This window comes from Centroberyx affinis, unplaced genomic scaffold, assembly GCF_046629955.1.
Source record: "Centroberyx affinis isolate AG114_WGS23_722 - 3 ecotype Tasmania unplaced genomic scaffold, CSIRO-AGI_Caff_v1 ptg000254l_1, whole genome shotgun sequence".
Lineage (NCBI taxonomy): Eukaryota > Metazoa > Chordata > Actinopteri > Beryciformes > Berycidae > Centroberyx > Centroberyx affinis.
The window spans coordinates 157,380-183,781 of record NW_027278936.1 but is presented as its reverse complement, the minus strand read 5'-3'; the positions used below and the strand labels follow the sequence as shown (position 1 = coordinate 183,781).

Here is a 26,402-nt window from a genome sequence, read left to right as displayed (position 1 = left end):
TCAGGATCCTGGGTGGCCACCATAGCCGTGGCTGATAGACTGAAGGGGAAAAAAGATGCTAATTAGATATTTCCATTTGCATCTTGATGACCTCACGGGTTAAAGTCAGGTTTCTGGCTTTGGGAGAGAGCTGTTCATGCTCGAAAATATTAATTGGGCTGTCCCACTCTGCAGGAATAGCATTTATGAACTTTTAATTGGACTAGTATTTTTCTTTAATGGGACATCATGTACTGTGAGATTCTGTATCAAGAGGGAGTTAGGGGAATAATAATTATACAGGAAACTAAAATCTATCTTGTAGCTGTGGCAGCGCTTTGAGCCAACAAGGCTGGCTTACTAAACTAATTCTGCTGACATAAAACTCCTTTAGAAGACTCTAAATTGTGTTGCAGAAAGATAATTATGTTGCAAAGTTAATTGAGATTGGAGTTCATAATCTGTCTGGAGTTTGAGAGTCTCTTCTCATCACTCATATTTGCTTTGAAAATCTGGTGTAATGAAAATTGCAATCTCACACACAAACACAAAAAGTAGACCCAGCAGAAATTATTTTCAGGAGGTGATTTTGCCTGTTTGCATTTGGCATTGCGAGCTGAGGAAAATAGCCTGAATGTAGGAGGTGACGGTGGATTTCAAGGACAGCAAATCTTGCTGCTCCTGAATACTGTCTGTGTAAATATAACATGCGCAGCGTATTTGCCTGCGTCATGACATACATCTGCGTCACGACCCGGCCCACTAGAGGTATTCATGAAGCCGGGCCTTCTATTGATTTTGAGCATTACTGTGACGCTACTGATGATGACTCAGCTCCAATACCGACTCGAGACAGCTGAGTTACACAACGCTGATGTCAGTCAAGGTTTTGTATTGATGAATATGTTTTGTGATAGGCATATAATACTCCATTTCAGCGTTGGAGGACTTAACAGGCTATTGCTTGACCAAACTGGATTAACCTCTGTATATAAATGTCATTATTTAGAGTAGCTGAGCACCATAAAGTGATTCCTTCATCATCAGTCAAGCACAGGCTCACTATATCATTTTTGTGGTTATAGATATATATATCTATATGTGGCTATATCAGGTTTGTGGTTTTCATGCCTCTTTTTCTCCCCAGTCTTGTGTTAGATTATTTTATTTTATACCACTGCTTTGGAAGTATGTGTATTAAAAAGTGAGATATCATTTCAGATGTGGAACAAACCCATTTTTGAGAGATAAAAGTCAGGAATTATTGCAGTTTATGACAATCGCGAGCTTTTGCCCTACAGCTGAGTAGCACCGAATTTGGCAAATACTGTAATCTCTGGACATAATGAGGAGGATGCAAACTGTTTTTGGCTGTTTTGGCTACTGGTGTTTGAAATGGGGATAATAAAAGATGTAGACACAAGCACGAACCTGGTCTGTGAGGATTCGAGGCTTAATTTCAGGAATGGCACCCCCTCTCAGCTCATCTTCCACAGCCATGAGTCTGACAACAGAGACAAACACACCGGTTCACAAAAATAGAATGATGAAGCCGGTTCTCTTCAAATTTACTGTATAGGAAAATGTGGCCATTTTATGAAATTAAGGTCTTTGCTTATTTCTGGCTACTTTCAGTTTTGAGATACAGCTGTTCTGACAGCTTTCCTGCAAAGCTCCATCTGAACTGCCTTGAGCTGAGATCCGTTCACATTTCATCAAATAAATAAATGACTGATTTACAGTCAAGTCTAAGTTGCACACAAATTCAACTGGTTAATTGAATGGCCTGCACCTCCAAGCCCCCAGGACTAAGCTCCACCCCTGACCACCTGATGACACCTCGCACTCACTGGGCCTTTTACACAGCAAAAAAAAAAGCATTTTCTGTGAACTAGTAAATAGCTGCCCACTTCTTTTTACCCCATTGTTTATTTCATTTTCTTTCCTGTTGTGTTTCACCTGCTTTTAATGATCTTTTTCCTGTAGAACTTTGAGTTTTGCTTTTAATGAAAAGTGTGCTTTTAAAAATTGCATTATTATTATTGTTGTTGTTTTGGTGGTGGTGGTGTGTAACTCCCCCTGCAACGTAGCAGCAATTTGTTTGCAACTCAATTGCAAAAAGTTTCAAACTATAGAACTTTGTGTGACAAGTTTGATGTGATAGTCAAAGCAAAGTTCAGCTTGAGAACTAACTGATATATCACCTGTTTATGATGCCTTTGATTTGCGAGTCCTTCTCAATTTGCTGCTGCTTTAGACGTCGCTCACTGTCATCCAGGCGGCACTGATACTGCTGCAAGATCTTGCTTGTCTGCTGCTCCTGTGAGACAAGTCTCTGCTCATATTCTTCAAGTTTGCGGTGAGACATCTTCAGCCGCTCCTTCAAGGAATGTATTTCCTCTTCATATTCCCGTACCTGAAAGAGGAGTAAACTGGCATTCAGCAATATTCCTGAATCCAAGGCACAATTTTGATGAGCCACTGGATCAACATGGGCGCTTGAAAGAACTTGTGTGATGCAGGTTGCTTCATGCTGAGCAGCATGTGGGAGCGAATGGGCAGACAGAACTGCAGTGGGACGGCTCTAGGCGTAAATGTGTGTAATCACAACGCTGTGCGATAACTAATGCACAGGCAATCTGTTTCTTCCTTCCATCTAATTGTCTAGGCACGAGTGTAGAAATGATTTATCAAATCATAAATGCATAACAACAACCATGATCCAACTCATTCATGTTTAATTTAAAGCTCCAATCTGTAATTGCAATATGGTGCACCCTATGGAAACAGTGTCACCCCACTACTGGCCTGGTATGTGTAGCAATTTATTGAAGAGAAGATATTTTTGCCTCTGAAGTGTTACATACATGGGCTGAAAGTGTGTGGCAGCTTAGCATGGGTTTTACATGTATGATGACTCTGGAAAAAGGTGTGATAATTGCTGCTTGCAGCTGAAGAATTTGTGTACAGATGGACAAGCAGGACTCATGTTGTCTGAATTTAAAGTGGTTTTGGCAGTTGACATCAGTTTGACATCAGCTTGATTATAAACATGTAATACTGGCAACTCACTAGGATCATTTGGTTTAACTGAGAGATACTGTGTAGCTACATATCATCAGTATAGCAGTAAGGAATAGCAAGGAGAAATGCTATGGCCAAGGGGGGAAATATAAAAAACAGTATGTGTCCAAGAATTAAGGAACACCACATGTAATGAAGCAGTGTGATTATAACCCATTATAACCGTGCAAACCAAACTTGAGTTATACGCTGTCATGTGGCCACTCCTACATGTACCAATTAAAGCAACACTAGGCAAGACGTTTATGTAAAAATACACCAGAGCAGAGTGTCACATCCTCCCTAACTGAGACACTGTAGATTCACCTTCACTGCCCAAATGAAATTCAGCTGTTGGGGTTTGGTCACTGACGGGAAATCTTCACGCATAGGATGTGTGGACTCAAAATTTCAGAGCGAAATACAAACTGTCTCCTAAACAGCTCTGTCCAGAGAAAGCTGGACAGATCTCTTGTCTCTCGCGTCCCTTTGGTATATCCTTTGGTATAAGTTGATCATATATCATCCAGTTTGGCAAACATGAGCATGCTGTGTGTCATGTTCCATGATTTCTGGCTATTTAAGTCAAATAATCCAAACGGGTTTATATTTTTGCCTGAACTCATTTTCACTTACATGCTTGGGTCTGGGTTGGTCTGGCAAAAATACTGTTGAAGAATACCTTTATTAACAATTTCTGGCTATTTTTTAACTAAACTATTCATAGGCTGCAAGTGGGGATACTTATACATGGGCTGACCCTTTCTAGTCGTGACTCATCCATGCTCTTGGAGTACTCCTTCAGCTGGCCCTCACGGTCCGGCCGCAGGCTCTCGATGTCAGCAGAGAGGTGCGGCATGTTGGACACCCACGCTACTGTCCGCTCGTTGAGGGTGGGGGTGTTCAAGGTAGACTGAGAACCCTGCAACAACAACAACAACAACACACACCATTCATGCTTTCATTTCATTCTTCAAATACCCTGACAACTGAATCTTAATAAAGTGAATTTCTTCAACAGGCACTCCTAACAAATAATAAGTAACGCCAACAATGAGATCAAGCCACTGTAGAATAACTGAAGAACAAATGCTGAAACCTTTTCACCACAATGTGGCAACTTTGAAATTCCAAATGTCAGGGTAATCCTTTAAGATCTCTATGTGTCTGTATGATTGTCTACAAACACATAAGCCAAATATTAAGTCCACTGAAGATAAGTCTTCATTGACTTGGGCTTTTGCCCCGCTGTCAACATTTAAAGACCCCATGAAATGGCATGGTAAACCAATGGAAAACGAGTCAGGGAGAGAAAGACAATTTTATATGATGGGAGGGGCGGGATTGGTCAAAAATCTGATGGTTTCATTGGTTGGAAATGTATATTTACCCATACTGGTGCAGCATGAGGTCACCATTAAAGATACTGTGTTTTCCAGGAAGTAAAAGTAATGGGAGTTCATTTCATGGGGTCTTTAAAATGGAAAACATTTCATATAATAGCATATATAGACTGAGGCACAGCAGAATTTAGCCAGCTCGTTTCATGTGTATACTGTCTTGAATTGTTTCTATATTCACTTTAAATAAAAAGCTTTAAGTCAGAGTGACCTGTTTGTTGACACCTGGCTTGAGCAGATGCTGCTGTGGAGGCTGCAGTTGTGCCTGCTGAGGCTTCTTGGTGCTTTTCGTTGGCGTGTCTGTGGACTCCTCTGCGGCGGCTGGCGGGCCCTGGTTCTCTCTGACGGAGCTCGTCTGGTACGGCAACCCAGGAGCCGGACTGTCTGTGACTTGTGACTCCTGCTGCTGCTGCTGCTGCTGCTGTTGTTGTTGTTGTTGTTGTTGTTGTTGTTGTAGTTGTTGTTGTTGTAGTTGTTGTTGTAGTTGTTGTTGTTGTTGTTGTTGTTGTTGTTGTTGTTGTTGTTGTTGTTGATGTAGTTGTTGTTGATGTAGTTGTTGTTGATGATGTTGATGTTGCTGCTGCTGTTGAGATTGCCGTGGAATTTGCTGACTGCCACCAAAACCTGATTCTGAAGATTCGAGGAGGACGTTCCGGCTCTGGGGACGCACTCTGGGAGGCGTGGCTGTCGCCGCGGCGTTCATGGACCGCTGCGACTTCAGGTGCTGCGGGGGGGCCATGGAGGACTGGCGGACTGGATGGACAGTAGTAGGAGGCGTGGCCAGAGAGGCGGGCGTGCCGGTCCCGGTGCCTGTCTGAGATGTCATTCCCATCATGAGTTGCTGCTGGAGAGACTCCTGGCAGGAAAAGACAAGGTGACAGACAAGGGACAAAGAAATTAGGAAGATGATGATGAAGCTAGACGTGACTGGACTAGATATAGTCAATAAAACTCATTTTCATTCTGGTGATGAGGGTGACTAAATACATTTTCTACAGGACATGGAAAAAGTCTCAAAAAATCTAAAAATGGACTGAATCAGAAATAATAGTGGCAATAATAATAGCAATACTAAAAATAACAATTATAATTTAGATAGGATAGATAGATAGACAGACAGATAGATAGATAGATAGACAGACAGATAGACAGATAGATAGATAGATAGACAGACAGATAGACAGATAGATAGATAGATAGACAGACAGACAGACAGACAGACAGACAGACAGACAGACAGATTCTAGCATTCTAATTAAAATGCTGTAAGATAAATTCATCAAGCACAGTCCTGACGAACCTATCAGCTATAATAAAAGAAAGGCTTGTTTTGCTTGTTCCATTAGCACCCACGCAGCGGGATAGAAATAGCTCAAGACTAAGTGACAGTATCATAATGTACTGTAATTTTACACAGACATATTGTAGTAAGCTACCGGCGTGATAGTTCAGCAGCCACTGAGCGCACCATCACACTGAAGGCAAAAGGTCAACTGATATTCCTGTGTCATTAAAGATGCTCTCCAAAATACAGAAATCATACCAAACTCCATCAAACAAATCAGCAATGCTGCCATAACATAATGTGTGTTCAGCTGTGTATTACAAGAAGTTATGGAATTTGCTAATCACACATGTATTTCATCAAGCAATTTGCTCAAAATTTACAGGTCATGCCTGGAAATGCTCAATCTTTTGTCTTTAATCTAGACATGAAACAGTTAAAAGATCTGTCTCTAGGAGCTCTAAGCCTAAGCTCATTGGGGTGTCAAAGTATCTATAACATCAGCAGTATCAATAATATATCAGTAATATAATTGATTACAAAATCAACTTGAAGCCAAGCTAAAATTTAACACACAGTTCACTTCACCATAGAACCAAATCACTCATTTAAATCCAAAACTCTGACACACTGTTGTGCTCTACTGACCAACAGCTGTTTTTTCAGCCAAACAAAAACAGCCCAAAGCTGGTTGATGGTCTGAGCTGGTTTTAGATGGGCACTGCTGGTCTTTTGCTGCTCTTGGCTGGGCAGAGATGATCTGATGCTGGATAATGTGGTAAATGAGAACGCTGATGCTGGTAGATCAGCTAACACCAGCATAACAGCGCCCAAAATTTGCTGACCACCAGCATAACCAGCTTGTCTGATTTAGGCTGTTTGTGTCAGCAGGAGAGCGTCTGCAGCCTACATAGCACAGTATGTCTTCCAGTGGCTAGCAAGTTAGCAAAGTATCTAATTAATACAATTATGTTCACTTGACTTTAACAAGGTTGGGATCAAAGCACTTTAAAATAAGCTGGACTGAAAGGGTGCTGACTAGCCCTTGTGATCTGCTAGAAGTTGCTATTGTGTGTGTAAGCCTGATATATGACAAGTCCTCAGAAGTCAGGTGGCCAGTCGTCCAGCATTAGACCAGACAGTCTGGTTCTTGAACCCCCTGTCCTCCATCACAACCTCCTGCTGGACACGTTATCAGTGATAATATAGTAGATAAACTATATATATATAAATATATATACATATATATATAAACCCATGTTTGATATTCAGAAACATTTCATTTCATTAGTTTTGAAAGCATCTTCGCTTTATGGATTTCTTTGACATATGCCTAAGGCTTTTGCACAGTACTGTATATATATAAAACTATATATATAAATTCAATAATAATTCAATTTAAATCAGTTCCAATCAATTCAGCTGTTCCATTCAATTGATTATAATAGATAAGTAGGATGAACCAGGTGAGTCCAGAACCTGCAGGCTTAGCTCTGCCCTGGATGTCAGGTTAGAGCAGCTTCTGTTGGCACACCGCAATAATCCAGATGGAGCTGTTCTATTGGGGTCTCATCCCCTGTTTCAATAACTAACTTTAATAAGGAAACCTAGACTTCACTACCATAAAGAAAAATTGATTTCATATTTCTTCTCAACATCACCTCTGACCTGTTTAGGGCTTTGTGTGTGTGCATGTGCAGCAGTCAAATTGGTATGTATGGGAATTTTTTACAATCTGTGGTATAAACACACATAGTAGCTGCAGCTGTAGCTGTAGCTGTAGCTGTGTTGATTACCCACTCTGCCTGCCCTGCAGAGCTGTCCTCCTTTTAGGGGTCATGCCGGTGGCCACCCTCCTCAGAAATGCCCTTACAGTAGTAAGAATGAAGGAAGATTCACTGTTTTCTTCCTGTTTTCTTCAAAAGAAGCTGATGTGCAGTGGAATCTGCTTGTTGCCCTTACATTAGTGTTAGCTTAGCGTACTCTGTTGCTGGGGAAAGGGCCATCTTGTAAACATTTTCTATTTTGTTTGGATGCAATCTTTGTAACTGCAACTAAAGAAAGTAGGCTATACCATTACAGCATGAAATTTGACCAACATCTAAAGTACCACATGGCTAAGAAGTGATCTGAATTCAGCAATTCATTCAGACATTTCACCCTGCTTGGTGTGCAAATTATGGAATCAAACTAACACCAAAGCTATAAATGTTCTGAGCAATGTGGCTCAGGAAAATTTTGTCCCAGAACAGGCCAACTGTTGTTAAAAATCTGGGCACATGTGAGCAACCAGAACATGAATTCTTGGCAGTCACTCTCCCTATCGAACACTTACTAAATCCAGCAGTGATAATGCTGTGCTGTATTGTATCTGGGTAAGTGCTAAAATAAAAACAACTGCATAATTGATAGGAAATTTACTGAAAACAGGCAGCTGCATTATTAGGTCCATTCAAACTTTTAAAGGGCTTGGCTAACAATTTTTGTAATGTGATAATTGCTTTGTTTTTCAAATAATAAAAATACTTAAAGTAGAAATCTAGCTTAGTGCTAGTTTCAGGCTCGCCACCTGTTTTGTCTATGAAGTTGACCAATAATAGCTCAAAATATCAAACCCAAGTACATCAATTACACATTCACAGTTTCCAGTAATTTCCAACATCTAGGCTAAGCTGATGACATCACACACACGACAAAAACCAAAAAGACTCAATGAACCTGCTTAGGCCTATCCATGATCCTAGTCTCAGAGGGGATGAATTGTGAAGTGCATGGCATCCACATTGCATGCCCCAAACTGTCATGCAATATGTATCATTTGCACTCTTTTTTGTACTAAAAAGTCACATTTTATTAAACTGGAAAAGTTACATGACATTCAATATTCCTGTTAAGCTAAGCCTACAATTAAAAACTATCCCTGCAATCAGAAAAGCTTGTGACGTACTTTGCACATAAGAAACTCCTGATGAACAAGGACAGATCAATCAGCAGCATGCCTACAACACAAGCAACAGACTCTAATTTAAAAATGTAAATAAATCGCCCATATAAAAAGTTGTTCCTGCTTACCAGGCGGGTAAGTTAACCAACTTAGTCTGGGCTCAGTGGGTTGTCACTCTTCCCTGTGTTAGTGTGCTTTATATAGCTTATGACGCAAATTAACTGGCAGCTATGAACATTATAATAACATCACAGACCACAATATGACTGTCACGCCATAATGATTAATTAGGCCTAGTAATTATTGTTAATTATAAATCATCATGCCTGCCACAAATTATACATTTTTACTTTGTGTTGATTCACATGGTATAACATTGTGTTGTGATGCAGACCTGTATTTAGCTACCAGTCAAAGCCTACTAACCTACAATATCTGAGTACAATATCTGAGGCACCTTTATCTGAGACTGAACGCTTGCTGCAAAGGTGAGAAGTTGATCTCTCCTAATGGCCTCTAGCCAACGGTCTTGTCTCTCTTTATAAGTGGGGAAATAACCCGACACAGTTGCACAACATATGACAGCCATGATAGCCAAGCAACCAACAAAACTGACAACAGCTGGTCTCAAGCACTAAACACACAACTGTCAGTCCATGAAGAGTTGGAAAGCGACCTGAAGTATGCTAAATGCTATGAAGACACCAGAGGTAACAGTCAGCCACAGATATGAAGTGAATGAAACTGAATCAACAGCCAAAATGAATGGAAGTCTATGAACACTGTCCCCCAAAAATATCAAAGGACAAACCAACATATTGAAGCTCTCAACCTTGTAGGGAGCTGAAATATACAGTATAATACCATTCTGAGTGATCACCTTCATATGAAGAACCGTTTCTATCCTATCCAGCAGTCCCTTACAAGTTATGTTCCCCCATTCATAGGGTGTGAGCAGTCACTAAATGGTTTAATGGTTATAAAAATGATGTTAACAATCTGTCACGGCCATTTCAGTCACCAGATCTCTGTCTACCATTTGAGGACTTATGGAAGACCCATAAGTGTTTCCTTCATTTGGGACCTGAATATAATGCTAAACTGGATTGCAGAGATTGGTGGTTCTTATTTAAGAACATATTGATTAGTTTTACACTTAATATTTTGTTGTGATAAATGAGAAGGTAAACCTGTTAAGCAAAGGAAGGTTTTGTGAATGAAAAATATTGTTGCATCTTATTACAAACACAAATGTGGCACATTTGACAAAATTGCAGATGCACTTTCTAGAATAGTCTGACTGCACAGATAACTAACAGATACCTACCTGCACCTGCAGTGACAGCTGGTGCCAAGCGTAGTCATTGCTCTGATTCTGCCGGGTGAAATCATCACTGTAGCTGTGTGAGTGGACAATGCTGGGCTGCACCAGGCTGCTCTGTGCCCGCAGGGCGGACAAGTCCTCACTGCGGGAGAAAGCGCTGTTGCCAAAGGCTGGTTGATAGTCGTGGTGGCCGTTCTCAGGCTCCGGGGCGAGCAGGAGAGGAGGGGGAGGCTGCTGAGACTGAGCCGGGGAGTTCTGGGCGGCCAGATGGAATAGAGGGTTCTGGAAAGACAGGGGGAAGTGCATGGCCGCTGCTGCCTGCTGCTGCTGTTGGGAGAGGGATTCGGTGGGCCCCCCTATGTGGCCCATCTGGCTCAGCCTCAAGCCGGAGCCCGCTGAGCCTGTGGGCATATGCCCTCCCATACGAAGCGGACCGCCGAGGTTTCCGAAGCTGTGGCCCAGGCCGGCGATGGAGGCTTGAGAGGAGGTGAGCATGTCTCCCACTGAGTTTAGGTTGGAAATGCTGTTCATACGGGAGTCCTGAAGGTCCATCATGGATACACTTTTATTCACACTGTGGACCTTAGAGAAAGCACAAAAAGGTAACATTTATTTTAGCTATTTTGGAAAATAATCTCTTTCCAACTTTCAGAACCCATTGTACCTCAAAATGCATGTCCATTTTGCTCTAATGTTTATAAGAGATACAAATGAACTGTAAGTAAACTATTTACTGTTTAAAATTAGATTTAAACGCAAGATTAGCTGTCACATAGCTGTCTTTGTATTAACACCTCAATAAATCAATTTGAGAATGAAATATGTCTTCCACCCTAAAAATCATTACATGAACAAAAAACTTCCCATCACTGAGGAAATATATTGAAATTTGTATTACAAGGAAAGAATTGAAAAAGGTTTTGATGATTGAATGAATCAAATGAAAACCGAATATTATGGCCTAAAGATCAATCAAAAATCCTCTCTCAGAATATATCTTCCTGTTATTTAAATTTACGACATTTCTGTAATTTCTTCATCACTGATAAAATTGAAGACTCCAAGTAGATCAGAGACAAAAAATGTCCCTCAGACATAATTTGAATTCATTGAGTTGCACAACAGTGCAATCAAACTGAAGTGGAGCACGTACTTCTGAGTTGATTGTCAAGCCCATAACAGTCTAATACCACAGTCATATCAGATTCACATCACGTAATATATCATTTTCTGATGTGAATGTGCCAACAATCTGTTTATCATACCTTATAATAATGTATTACTCATATTCTACATTAAATTCATTGCTCCTCAGGCCTCAGACATGTTCAGAACATTGCGGACAAGGCTTCAAAGGCTGCAGTATCAAGTTCAGAATCGACGGATATAACTATATATAATTTTTTTAAGTCACTGAAAATCTACAAATGTACAAGGATTTTTATTAAACTACTACCACAATCCAGAATGCCCCAAAACAATGGGGACTCCTAGAGAATTGTGATGCCTATTTTTCACATCATGACAAAATAACCAGACTCAAAATAAACAAATACGTGAACAAACTCGCCACTTATGGTCAAGCCTGACGTAATTTAGACAGCGTACCTTTGGATCGGGTTCGGTGATATCTGAACTGCTGGTGCAGTATGCGGGGCTGGATCGAGCCAGCGGGGGGCGGGTCACGTAGAAAACTTCCCTGGACGAGCGGAGGTCTCGTTCTGCGTGACGCCTCATGTTAAGATGAGATGAGAGGGCTTCCACCGCTGATACTCCGGTCGTCGGGGAGGGCAGGCGGGAGATGTCTATCGAGCTGCAGAGCCGGAGCAAAAAACAGACGCTGTCAGACGCTTCACTTTGCTGCTAATTAATCAGATCAAACAAGTATATAAATATCTTACTTTTTATCTTCACATGTACCAACATATTTCCAAGAATAATAAACTTATACAATAAAAGTTGCATTTGAAGTGCTTAATGTGAATGTTGACATCAAAAATACTTGAGTTTCTTTGCATGTATTTGCGTGTATTTACAGTTTAAACTACCTTTCCAAATCATCTGACTCGTGGATTTGGTTGCATTTGTTTTCAGAATTGTCAAATTAGGTCTTCAAATCCACAAATGTGTTTTTTTAAGATGTATTCTTTCTACAGGACAGGTGACCCCAAGCCAGATTTGACTCCTATCCTACCTATTGTTTTATGTTACTGGTGAAAGTAGTATATGGACAGAAAATGTAGTCTAGGAAACTATAGCTAGCTTTAAATGGCTTAAGTAATTCCACTTGGTAAACAATGGGTGCCACATCAAGCACATCCATGGCTGCTTTCACTCCCGCCATTTGTGTTCCCAAAAGACAAATAATGGCAAATACAAAATAGCTGCAGTGGGGACCTGCGATATAGCTGCTCTCACTACTCTTACTTAAAGAATGCTTACTCAAACAATTAGGCTGTAATGAGAGAAAGTGTCTCTTGGCAATATCAGAGCACGGAAATGAATTGAAACACATTGTGGAAAGAGGTTTGGGCAAGTGAGTCTGGGGACAAACAGATGGTACCGGCAATTATTCATTGATAAAATACTTCAAAGGCCTAAAGAACGGTATCATCAGTATCATTATGCACTTTGAGAAATGTACCAGTATTGTGTTTTGAATATTTATTTATTCACATTGTTGTTTATTGTATATTTTTGGCCTTTTTGTGCTCCATTTGTGATTCCACCCATCTACAACTGTACAATATAATCATTGAATTTGGGGACATGCCAATCAAATGTCACGTGTCGAGGAAACTTAATACCATAAAGAGATCACCAACAAAAATACGTAACAAAGCACACATCCGATCACAAGAAGTCACCTGTTTAAGTCTCGCATCATAAGGCTTTGGAAGTCTGAGGACATCAGACGGTTGAAAGAGGGCCGGGAGAAGAGTCTGTCCTTGGGTCTGTCCGGCTGGTGATTTGCTGGCATGTGGAGCTGAGGGTTCCTCAGGGCGACACTGATGTCATTCAGCAGCCGGGGGAGGGGTCCGAGTTTAAGAATTGCATCCTGTGATACGAAAAGATTTTGAGTTGAGGAATCCAAGCTTCCTATGCACACGTGCTTACAACATTCATTCATTCAACTTTATTGTCCTGTAAGGGAAACTTGGTTTGGAGACAGGGTTTACAGCAAAAACACACAATGAAACTCACAATTAAGCAATAAACACAAAATAAAACAATAAAACCCTAGGACATAAAAGTACATTCAAACACGTAACAAATCACCACAACATATATTGTATCATATATACAAATATCAGTTAAAAATACCAGGCAGGGAGTCAATAGCTCAATGTAGTGCTATAGAAAGTCACTTATCAGGCTCAAAAAGCTACATTATTATTACTAACATATTACTAACCATTACCCATCAGTCTGTCATTCCTTTTAAACAATAGCAATCCTTAAACCTGGGGTTAATCATAACGACCATTGTGTTAACTTATGGGAGACAATTTGGGGAAAGGCACAAAATATCATCAATTTTCATTTAGTTTTCTTCATCGTCAAGCACTCTTACTTTGACTTGAGTAAAATGTCACTGAATTAAGTGCTTGTTCCACCTCTGCTTCAGTGTAGTTCAAATGATATTCATCCTGAGTGCGATAATTAAACAGCAGGACTTAATTTTCTTTCATAATTATGCATTTTAGAGGACAACCAGAGCCTTTTCTAGAAGCAACCTCTCTATATTCTTCAGAGAGAGAGAGAAACAAAGATATTGCATTTAATGTTTGGTTAAATTTGATATTTCAGTAACACATTTTTCTTCTTTCACCTACCTTGCTGAGCTGGCCCATGACCTCCCATAGTAAGCTGTGGAGCATGGACAATTCTCTGCCAAGGTCAATGTAGCCCTCAAACCCCCCAACGTTTCCGCCGGTCTCCATGTTGGAAATCTCGTAGAGAAACTGCTGCATGGAGCCCCACTCCATCTCCAAGAACTCGTTCATGAAATACATGCATTCCTCCTTGGGTCCAAATCTGCAGTGTAGAAGACAGACAACAATGACAGGACAAGCTAAGATAGAGAATAAGGAGGGGACATATACTGTATATATATATATATATATATAAGGGGAAGTGTCTAATGTTTACTGTTTACATTTATAGGATTAAGATTTTTGAAATCCTTGAGGTCAAATGAAAACTGTTACATATGTGTTACATATATCTGTGGACTCCAAAAGTAAGTGGATAGCGATTCACTTTTTATTTTGTGTCTGCACCTTATTAATTTTGTGTGTAATGATGATGTAATGACTTCAAGATTCAAGTATATGCAGTCAATCTTAATTCATATCAAATGAATATGACTGCTTCTGGCACATTTTAACAACGTTTCAGGATGCCAAAGGTACTTGGTCAGATAAAGACTGTACTAAACCGTATTAAATATATGCTCATTTTGAGTATATTATCAAATATTCCTAAAATGTAAAATCTTCTACTTGTTTGCAACTCTTAAACACCGACAAACTCTTGACATCTTAAATTCAGGTGACCCTGTAAGACAGAAGAGCAATTTCTTTGAAATCCAAACAGAGAAGAGCATGCATCACCGTTGAAAGATTTTTGGAGCTTTTTCTAGATGAGTAACAGTTTCGTTGCAATATTTGTCCAATAAATTAAGGTTTATACCATAGCAGTCAAAATCACCAGCCCCTATTTCCGTGATGACAGCCTGTGACATGCGTCCCACCTACCAAGAGTGTCAAGTTATGCCAATCTAAAAATGAACTACATCAAATAGATTTAATGTTCTAGCTGGCGTAGCGGGACGGAGGAAGCTGGTGACTCACTTGCTGAAGCTGGCCAGGTTCTGCATCACCTTGGCAATAAGCGTCAGTGTGCGGGAGGTGCGTTCGGCGGGGTACTCCTGCGTCAGGTTGAACAGGGACGGGGACATGATGGCGGGGCACATGAAGCGAAGGAAGAGGGAGGAGCTGATGAGGCTGTCGGCCAGATCTTCCCTTCCGCGCTCGGCACACCTGGCTCTCCACGAGGCGAAGACTTCCTTCAGCTCCCGGGGAAATATGCTGAAGCAAGAATTGGATTTCATTACCCGTTGTCAAGGTGAGGCGTAAAATAAAAGCCACTAGTTTATCCAGAGAAGGAATTTCAGCAAGTTTAGGAGACTAAAATATTTGGAACATTGAAATACTGGGACACATTTTATTCTAAATATGAAATGTGCATATGCAAGATTTTACAAACAGTCTGACTTGCTGCTTTTAGCTTTTATTGCATATATCAAAGAAATTTGAAGCATTGGGCACAAATGTGTTATTTGAAGAGGAAAGCTTGCATATTTTTTGTCATGGCCCAAAATTTAGCTTTACGTGAAGATCGACAAAATCTGTGAAAAGTGCATTTTCTGAAGTCACATTATGTTAAATAATTCCTGAATGAAACATTCTTTTACTGTAACACAGATATACAGTTTTGTGGACAGTCCTAATGAGGCCACACTGACCACAGAGAGTTGATAATCTTGCAGAGTGCCAGCTCACAACACATGCGCAGGTTGGCTTGATGGTCAGCGAGGACCGACGGCGGGACGCGCATGGGGTCCACCTCACAGTTCTCCTCAGACTCGTATAAGGCTCGAATGAAGTCACCTGCCAAGACGGACGTCGCACTGTCGTTATATTTTACAACAGTTCAGCTTTAAAAACTGCTTCTAGAAGTGGAATCCAATAAACAACTGCACCGGCGTTTCAGCCCAAATTTACTTAGATGTAAAACCCAACTGTGAATTTTCATCCACTCAAAAAGAAATGAAGCTCCATGGCTAGGATAAAAGATGAGTATGGCAGTGAGATGAAATGTGTGGATGAGCTAAAAGCTGAATAAACAATAAGATAAACAACTAAAGAAATAGAAATACAAGTAACAGCCACATTTCGCTATATTTTATGCTCCGAAAATAGTAAAAATTCGAAGCTGTTATTTCTCAGTAAACACTCTTGCCCTGAATATTTATTGAAATATGATGGCAATGCATTTATATTTACCATTGACACTACTCTTTAAGGTGCTCCCTGCTGCTCAAGATTAGCAGGCAGCAGCTCATATGAACTGAACCAACAGTAGAGAACAGTTGAGAACAGCTGAGCCCGAGGGGCGGGAGAGCAGCAACAGCATGAGCGTTCAGCCCCATGGGAGAGTCGACTTAAATGGATCGCTATATGAGTGTGTTAGATTGGGACTGGTGTGCGTCAGGAAACTGCTGAAATCAACTGAAATCACTATAAGCTGAGCATGACTCACATGTCCTGCCTGAACTTACACTGTCCTCCATTTGTTCAGAAAATTAATTTTCATTGTATCATTAATTTTCTCAGCTGCTCTCAAAAAGAATTTGTATCACAATTAATAGTGACACAGTTACATTTTTATTACCTCCGCCAAGAAGGTTATGTTTTCGGTGCCGTTTGTTTTTCTGTTTGTCTGTTAGCAGGATTACGGAAAAACTACTGCCCCGATTTTCATGAAACTTCGTGGAAGGGTGGAGCACGGGCCAAGGAAGAACCCAATAAATTTTGGAGCAGATCCGATCCGACTCACGAACAAGCAATAATAGCACGAACCTTGGCGGAGGTCTGCGCTCTCCGAGTGCCCTTCTAGTTAAAGCATGTTTCGTATAGGCTCTCAGATTGTTCTTTAGCCCAAGATTACTCTAAGATCCACATGAAAGTGGAATCCATTGTCTGGTTCTCTGATAACTACCACAAGTATTAAAAAACATTTAACCACCACAATGAATGAGAGTGATGGAAGGAGAAAGCCATGTTTCATATATCTAGGTCAAAAAATCTCAACATAAAACAACACCACATTCATTTACTAGGATGATTTTGCCAAGTTGGACACAAATCATAGCAATAGGGGATGTGCCTGCAGTTTCAGCTACTCCCCTCCCTCGGGGAACAGGAGCTTATATACACAGTGAAGCGCAGTTGGGTTCACCACGCCAGCTTTACCTATAGCATCCTTGAGGTATCTGTGACCTATTAGTTTGAGGTACTCTTCCACAGCCTTGGTAGCGAGGGTGTTCTCCCGAAAGATCAAATGCTCACGGTCCATGAATCGATCCACCTCGCACATCGCCATGTCGGACAGGAACTCCTGGGAAGAGATTATACTTTCAGGATGCATGGGACAAATATCAACACGGTATGTGAAGTCCATTCAGATTGTACAAACTTCTTCTTTTCTTGTGATTCTTGTCTTGTGTCACATTGTTGCTGTCTCCTATGAGAATCATCCCATCATGTTGTGCAGGACTATGGGAAGTTTTTTAATCCACCACCTTCTGGTTATTTTTTCTCATACTTCAGTTAAATATAAATAACCGTCAGGGATGGGACAATTTATCGAAATTCAATATATCGCAATACAAAAATGTGACAATACGTCTCGTGAGGCAGAAAAATTAATCACAATATTAGCTACATTTTATTCTGCTGTAGTAATCGCAAATGAGGCAGCTTGCCCATCACAATTTCACAAGCTCTCCATCCAAATTATATTATTTGCACTTTTTAATAACATCTTTAAATTGTTGTTTAAATTGTACAATGTAGCAAGCCAATGCCATCGCTAGAAAGATTTGTGACTCAAAAATAAACATATCTCTACACAGTCAGACTTTATCGTCACTCAACTTTTACTTATTACATCGTATTGTGATTGTATCGAATCATGAACCCCGTATTGTGTATCGAATCGTATTGTGAGATAAGCATATTGTCCCATCTCTAATAACAGTATAACATCCTATCATTTTCAGTATATACTGTAGATGATGATGAAAATTTACATAAAAACCATTCTCAAAGTTATTTTGTTGAGAAACCTACTGATCAGCAGGTACTATAAAGAATTGAGACACATGAACAGGTATGAGTTGTTCTGGCAAAAAAAAAAACGAAACATGTGATTGGTTAACTTTTGACCCCGCCCCTCCTACCTTGGTTTTCCCTGTGCTCTGAAGGATGTGCACCAGGGCAAAAGCCACCTCCTCTTTGCTTTTGACGCTCAGCAGCGGCTCCAGAACTGCACACAGTGTTCGGTAGTTGTTGGTAATGTACTCAGCAAACTCCTTGTACAGCTCCATTGGGAGGATGCTCATGGTCTGGTAGCGGGACTTGACGCGGAGCGAGGCGTTGATGACTTTGCCGCTTCCGACGCCGCCGCTTTTGGCCAAAACACTGGACTGTATGACCGGGTACCACTGCTCTACAAACTGCCTGCCTGTGATGCTCGAGATGGGGATGCTGACCAGGCCGAGGTATGTGCTCTTTTCCTACATTAGAAATCACAACATAACAGATTCATTAATAATATAGTATTTTTTATTTTTGTTCACTGATTTTTTGTGTGTTGAATGTATTTGTTTAATACATTTTAATCCAAAGCAATGACTTGTACAAATATTGATATCTTTGTTGCAAAGCCATTTAAAGTTCTGTGAAGTTTGTAATTAAGACAGATTCCACTTATTTCCAACATGACTGCTTCAGGTACAATCCGTTCATTTTAATTAAATGTCACTGTGAGGATTCAGTTGTGACTATGCCTGGCACTAAATTACTCTGAGGCAGAATAGAGTACATGATTTGCTGATTGAATATAAGTAAACAAGCACTGGAGTTAACATACTAGACTAAAATCAATATGCACCTGCAGTAGGAAAATAACTGCAAATGGTTATTTTTCCTTCCTAATTTCTCCTTCATGTTCAATAGGGAAATTAGTACAGTGGAACAACGTTGAAGTGATTGGACAATATTTTATTACTGGGAATTTGGTTGGTTGAATAGACTTTAATTCAGAGAATTTTTTATAGATCTCATACAAAAAAAATTTGTTTTACAAATTTTAGGTTAAGTTTTTCACCTAAGGACTATTGCAACAAATCTCCATCCTCCACACAATAACAAATGAACTGTGTTTTGCTTGTCCTTTATGCCAGTTTCTTTTTTTTTTTAGATGAATGAACACTAAATTCATATGAATGACTTCACTTAAACGCTTTATTTACCTTGCGTCTTTTTTTGTCGGTTTCCTTGTAGAGGTGCAAACGAAGGCTACGAATGGTAGGCAGGTTGTTGAATTCAAAATGCTCGCCCCAGAACACTGTGTCTGTGCGGGGCTTGCTGGTGGTGCGTGCGTACAGCATGTCATCCAGACACAGCTCACAATAGTAACGCTTCTTTGCCGGAAGGTCCCGGGCTTCAATGATCCACAACTTAAGCACATTGTCCACCCGTCTGCTGTTATCCTGGAAAAGAAAGTAGGAATTCTTTCATTTTTTTACATAGTCCTTATTTACTTGGGTTAGGATCTTGAGATACAATAACAGGTCATCAGGTCTTTGTAGTTCAGATAAACAACATTAGTTATTGTGCATAACTTTCAATTACTGAAGCTTGAAGTGCAAAAAAAAAATTTTTTTTTACCTTGTTAGGTTTGACCGCTCGCTGCAAATTTTCAATCCATTTGTCCCTCTCTGACGCTGAACGGCAGGCGAAACATTTTGTCCCTGAACTGGTGGTGACCTGCAGAGGAAAAATATAGACTCAAACATGTATTTGTAAGTTCATATATTCGATCCCTGTACATAGAATATAAGTGAAATATTCCTTAAACCATTAGGTCACTTCAGGGGCAATTTCAGATTCATCAAAATTTCCCTGAATCTCTATGTGCTTCGATATGCTTTGTGTTCTTTCATCACGGGTAAATTTATAACAAGATATAATATGAAGAGCACTGAACAAAACAATGTAATAAAAGTCCCAGTCAAACTGTCATCACTGACATGACCTTGACTTAATATTTGCTGGTGAGATTACTGAATTTAGTTCCACCGTAAAAAGAAAAAGTAAAAGAAGAGAAATGGCATTACTATGTTGCTCTGGGACACATATATCAATTCATCTGTGCATATTAAGAACATTTTGAACAAATTAAATTAATACGTTTTGGGGCGTAGCTCAGCTTTCCCTAATCTGTTGGAATTGCTGCCCATGCATTTACTAATATTCATATAGAAATGTACAGTGAGATAAGAAGATAAAAAGGACAAATTTGGGGGTAGGGAAGCAAAATAAAGGGAAAATGAAAAGGTTAGAATACAGATATAAGGACACACCTCAAAGCAGTATTCCTGCCCTAAAATGCTGGAGTGGACAGGTTTGATTATGGCATCTTCATCCAAAACTAGGTCCAAAGCCTCTGCAGCACTGCTAGGAGAAAGTAGGGACTCATGGGAGTGGGATTCCTTGAAGCTCTGCATCAGGCGTGTCCTGTTGAGAGAGAAGAAGATGTTTTTTTATTTATTACATTCAGTATTCAGCTATGGTTTTATCTGCCTTTTAGTTAAACAATCGACAACAGAACGATTCTCATGAAATGCAAAAGGAGCCATTACAACTTCTATCTAGAGACTCAAAAATCCTACCGGACTGCTTTGTGAGATTACATTTACACCTCTCATTTCAATGTGATTTTTGAGATCCGAGCCAATCGTTATGAGTTTTATAGAGAAGTCAAGACCACCAGGTTTTAAGTTGTGGTGTTTGTAATTTGGTCTGCTGCCTCATCACATGTGCCTCTTGACTGTATATAAGACACATACAGATGGTTGTGGAACAAATGAATCGGCTGGAGGAAGCAGCAAGGTGTGTAAAGGCCAAGCAGGGTCAGTAGGTGAACTGGTGTAAAGTGGGAGAAACTTGGCTGGAGGGAGTTGTGGAGTATGGAGGCAAACTGAATTACACTCATTATGGTGTGCTTATGATGTGCTACCATCTCCCCAACATCTCAGTCAATGGGTTAGGTAAGGACCCTTAGGTGCAGGCATAGCTATTCTTAGAAATATTTTGTCACGATGTAAAATGAGTGTGTCCCCAGGATGATACACCTGGCGACTTAATTAATTTGTTAGCTAGTAGGAGGGAGATATAGAGCTGAAACATCAGGTAAATTTCCCATTCTTTTGCTGGTTGGTTTGGTTCAAAGCTTAAAATTCGTTATAGTGGGATTTTCTGAAAGGTCTATGGAGAAAATGAATGGGAAATTTACCTCTGGAACCGGACCACTGAAAAGGTGAGGCGAGTGCATTTCAGCTCTATTAAACTTGGTTGTGTCCGTGAGGGAGAGCAAATGAGCGCTAAGGCATTTTTTGGGGCAGGTGTATCGCCGGGGAGCTAAGAGTGGGCAGAGACTGGCAAATGGAAAAAGTAGATTCAAAGAAACAGCTGATGATCCTGCAGGAAACGGCGAGTGCTCATTTAAAGCCAGACTTAATGATCGCGGTCAGAGGTGCGGCGGATCGTCTGGTTTGTGGAGTTCGCGGTGCCATAGGAGGAAGCAGAACATGAGGCGCATGAAAGGGAAAATGCTTATGTATCCTGAGTTGGCAGCAGAGGGAGAGCATGCGTTTATAGCACAGTCAACTTTAACACCACTAGGTGAGTTAGGCATGTGTGGGCAGAACTCAAAGCAGGCTGTGAAGGCGAAGTCTGAGGCAGTGGTGGGAGCCAGTGAGGAGAAAACATACTGACTGGAGCATAAAGTCACTAAAGTAAGTATCCTGGAGGGTAGGGAATGTTTCCCGGTGTACTGGGGTTTGCTTTGCTGGTGTATTGTTTGGTTTGTCGGTAAGTCTGATGGTCCTGCAGATCTATGACATGATGTTGGTTTGTTAGCATTTGTTATATATATTACATATTTTGCTTGCTAGCAGTATGTTAGCTGTCATATTGTTTGCTAGTGGTATGCTTGCTGAATCAGTGGTTTGCTAGTATGCTGATAGATTGGCATATTTCTGTTTGCTAGCTGGTTTTATGTTTCCCTGTTTGTTAGTAGCATGTTTGCTGGTATTGTGGTTATGTTGGTATAGCGGCTTGGTCCTTATCCCTATCCCGCAGCTCCCTTACCCTAATCTGGATCTGTACCCCACTCTTTGCCCCTTACCCTAAACAACATTCATATCTCAACCCCACCCTCCGTCTAACCTGCCGCCTCTACAGTCACCCTTTGGTTAGTGCATCATTCTGTTTAACATCTGAATTCAGCTTCTGTATTGATGACACAAAGGATTTTTACACCTCATCCTGTGTTTTGCTAAATGAGACGTTGCAGATCTCTGGGCATCCACACCTGGCCTGGAAATGTCCATTAATGCATCTCCTGTGGCCGTGGGAAAATGTAATGTCAGCGTTATGTTTTCCCACTCCGCCTCTCCCTCTCTACCTCTGTACATTCCTCATATGTACTGTACGTTGTGACTGGACTGTGCTCAGACTAGAACGAATTTTGATCACAATATGAACCAGACTCCTTTGGGATGTGATCTCGTTCATGAGGATACAATGCAAGCAAAATCTCTCATGGGAGCATCTAAACCTGCAAGTTATTGCATCCTGGCACAATCAGATGATAAAAATCCTATTTAAATGATAAGTATAACCACAGTCTAAGGTCCTAGCAGAGCTACTAGACTGTCCAACAAAACTTTGAAAGTCTTAAGATGAATTCCAACATAATATGACGGATTCCATCATGATATGATGGATTTGAATGTTATTTCCTCTTATGTAGCCAATCTAAAGAACTTGACTAACTTAAGTTTATCTCTAATGTGCCACTTTTGTCTTCACATTGCAAATTCATTTTTACTTCAAGAAATAAATTGCAAATACCAATATCTTTAAAACTACTTTAAAACCAAATCTGTTCAATTATATTTTGATCGTTGGAGAAGTTGTACACTTGTAACAAGTCACGGCTCTCTCTCTCTCAACTCAACATGTTCAGCTGCTGCCTGAAAGCCCTGGAAGAGACGGCAGCAGACACCTCCTGCAAAGGCATCACCAAAGGCAATCCCCTCCGCCCAGCAAAGCACCGCCTTTGTCAAAGTGGTTGAGAAGCCACAGCCCCAGTGAAGAGTGTCAGGTGGCTCCTCAGAGCCCCACCAGCAGCTTAAGATTTACCTACAAAGGCAGCTCAAATTCCCAGGAACGATCTATTTCTGCCACATAAAAACAAGCAGGAGTGGCACTCAATAGCAGAGCCCAGAGGCAACCTTGAAGCTAGATAGTGAGGCTAGCAGTGTTCTAGCTATAGGTGAGACGAAAGGGTGGAAGTAACTAAGTACATTTACTCCTTAATTTAAAGTCAGCAATTTTACTTTTACTTAAGTGTGTGTATTGTACTTCACTACATTTTAAATCACATTACAACTGTGGAGCCATTCAGGGGGAACGGTCAGTCAGAAAAGAAGAGAAGAGTATTATGGCTTTACTTTGTGCGCTTTATTTAATTTTCTAATTTTCAAGAATTTTCAAGAGAACTGAGTTTGAACTCTGTATACTCTGAACACTCTACTTTTTACTTTTACTGAAGTACATTTTTACACCAGTACTTTTACTTCTACTTAAGTAAAATATCAGCAAAGTAACAGTCCTTCTACTTGAGTAGGACATTCTAGTGGTGAGTCATAGCCATGCTAGCAATAAGCCAGTCACAGCTAACTCACTATAATAGCACTCAATGCACGTCAGCCATCCAAGCAAGAACAGATGTGTGTGTGTGTGTGTGTGTGTGTGTGTGTGTTTAAAACGTCTCACTATCCGAGTAAAAATAGGCTTTTTTTTTTTATAAAAAGTTTCAAGTAAATTTCAGATGTTTGTTCTGACTGTTTTTCACTTAGGCAATGCATAGACGATTACTACAGGTTACTCACCTCTCTTGGTCCGCACTACGAAAACGAGGTAAAATCATTTGTCGGAAGCTGCTGGTCCGGTCCAGCTTCGGCTGACTTTTGGCCCTCTTGATGGAACCCTTCAACCTTCGATTGAGAAAGCTCTTGAAATTCAACAAGGGAAAGCAGCGAAAACAGTCCATAAGAGCAAAGTAGATGCATTTATGTTGCTCAGCCATCAGAGGAATATATAATGCAACAAGAATATCCATCATTTACTAAAAGGCTTAAGAAACTCTAAGCATGGTTTTACATTGTAGATTTTCTTCTACAAGAGTATAGATTTCAAAATTTACAAACAAGAGATTTTCTTCACTGTTAACAAAGTCAAATTGTTTTTCCTCAGTTGTGAAGCATCATTGATATGATTTCTTTACCATGGGAAGTACAAATAAGTGCAGAGGTGCATTTGTGAAATCAGTTGTTGAGAGGGGGGCGAGCACATTTACTCATTTATTGTTTTTTAAATGCCTCAACCAGGATTGTGCCGTTTAATTAACAGTGAAGATTAACACTGAAGATTTACTATACTCACTGGCTGTCTGAAGGGTTGTGGTGTGGCGTTGGGAGGGGTTTCCATGCTTGACTGTCTTGCAGAGGCAAAACTTGCCCTGCGAGCGTGCTCTATGAGAAAGGAGAGCAAAAATGTAAAAGAACAAAAGGGATTAATACATAGGAAATACATATGAAAAGGATGAATTTTACACCATTAAAATTAGCCAACAAATGCATGGGTTCAGTGGATCACCAGCCAGTAGAATGTGTGTGTTAAGGACACTGGGGCCTTGCTTTAAGTTGTTAATGCATCATTCAATGTTATCTTTCTGATGTTCAAATTCCCTCTGTTTTGTTATCATATTTAAGCAAATTCTATACAAATTTACAACAATTCTATAGAAAACCTAAAATATATAAGTAGGTAGAATTAGGTAGTAGGTAGACATTTTAGCATGCACACTGGACACAAAGTAATCTACCAGAGACACACAGATGATTTTGCTCCCGTCACATATTGTGTGTATATATATTGTATAATGTGACCAATGGGCTAACAAAGAGTTGGAATAGCCCTCTCACAACAATCCAGTATTCCAGGGACACTTGGAACCATTCAGACCTGTAGTCTCTCTGGCATACTATGTACTTGTGAGCCCTAGTCTCACTCATGACCTGTGTCATCCCCTCTCTCTTTCTTCCCAGTCATTCTCCACTCTATACTGACCAATAAAAAAAACAATACAAATCTTGAAAAAAGGATTCTTTCTGAGCCATCAGTAATTTCTCACCTTTACTTATCCCATTCAAAGCTATAAACCTGATTCAATCCGAATACCAACGTGCATGGGGCTCATACAGTACAGGGGGTGAACAAGAGAATAGAAACACTACATGAAACAAGACTTTCATTTTGAACTAATTGAACCACAGTTGCACAGGCAAGTTGAATTAAGCTGAATGATAATTAACAGCATGTGTCAGCGTTGAAAGCGGTCTGAGAATCACTTGTGAGATTTCAAAACAACATGAGGCAGCTAACAGTCCGAAAGAGGCCTGTAACAACAATAATGTAATGTAACTTGTAATGTAACTACAATAATATAATAACTGCTGGATAAGCTAATAACTTGTGTAAAAATAATAATAATGTCCCCTTAATTGGGTCAAAAATGTAATAAATTACTTCACATTATTACATAAACCGGTGATTATTACTTCAAAGGGGGTGTAACAGTTTTAACTGATTATGTAATAATAATACTCAAACATAATGTGACAACTTGAATTATTGGATTTTTCTTATTCTTACAAGTCATTATATGATTATTATGATTATTATTACATCATCAGTTAAAATACGTTACACCCCTTATAAAGTAATAATAGCCAGTTAAGTTTTAACCCATTTAGAGGGACATTTTTATTACATTTTGACAAGTGATTACATTATCCTGTGCAGACTGCAGGTGCTTTGGACAAAAACCATTAAAATATTTAATGTGCCGAGGGGAACGGTCTCCAAAATCATGACACACATGCCAAACACAAGCAAACTGCGTCGTATAATGGCCAAGGAATATGAAGCCATTGTACAGAACCAGGAGCACCATAAGGTGCAAACGCTGTTCCCTCATGATGTTCCCATATTCCAAGAAGATAATGCCCCCATTCACACTGCTAAAGAAATTCAAGAGGGCTTTTTATCAACAATAGCCTAAGATCTAAACATCAGTGAACCTTGAAGTAGATTTCCACCTCCTGGAAACCTGGAGGCTTTCCTTCTTGAAGAACGGCCCATTATCCCTCCACACACACAGTTCAGGACTTCTGTGGCAGCATTAAAGGAGGACTGAAGCTGTTCTGAAGGCAAAGTGTGGCGCTTCCCCATTATTTAGTACTGTTTTCTAGCCTGGGTTGTGAGTATATTCATATATTGCAAGGTGTTTCAAGATTAGGCATTTTATGCTTTATTAGACATAGATAGTGTGAGAGAGAGACAGGAGGGTATGGGAGAGAGAGGGGAGGACATGCAGCAAACAACTGGACTTGAACCGGGGCGCCCCATATCGCAAGGTGTT

The 26,402-nt window shown here is 40.2% G+C and overlaps 1 pseudogene; it reads right to left on the bottom strand.

Moving 5' to 3' along the window:
* On the bottom strand, positions 1 to 24,406 carry LOC139665981 (ras/Rap GTPase-activating protein SynGAP-like; annotated as a pseudogene).
* Positions 24,407 to 26,402: the final 1,996 nt, after the last annotated feature.